Below are 328 nucleotides of genomic sequence, written 5' to 3' on the forward strand. Positions count from 1 at the left end.
CCTCCATATTTATTCGACAAATAAAATTTGCAGAATTTTAAAATATTGTGCACAGAATTTTTAGGCGCAGAATGTCCTCAGGAGTAACAGTATGTACCAACAGAGTTTACAAACCACACCTAATTTTACATTACAAGGGCCCATATTGCCTTCTTTATCGCACATGTTTAAGGCTAAAATATTAATCAAGATACTCAGCAGTATGCAAGATGCTTTGTCTGATGTGGACCCTCATACTAAATTAAACTTTGATGATTTTGCCTTTAAGGTTATAAAAGGAAGGGGAAAAAAGGCTTATTTTTTTAAAAAAATCACTTTATTACAAAAA

This window comes from Lepidochelys kempii, chromosome 15 (assembly GCF_965140265.1).
Source record: "Lepidochelys kempii isolate rLepKem1 chromosome 15, rLepKem1.hap2, whole genome shotgun sequence".
Taxonomy (NCBI): domain Eukaryota; kingdom Metazoa; phylum Chordata; order Testudines; family Cheloniidae; genus Lepidochelys; species Lepidochelys kempii.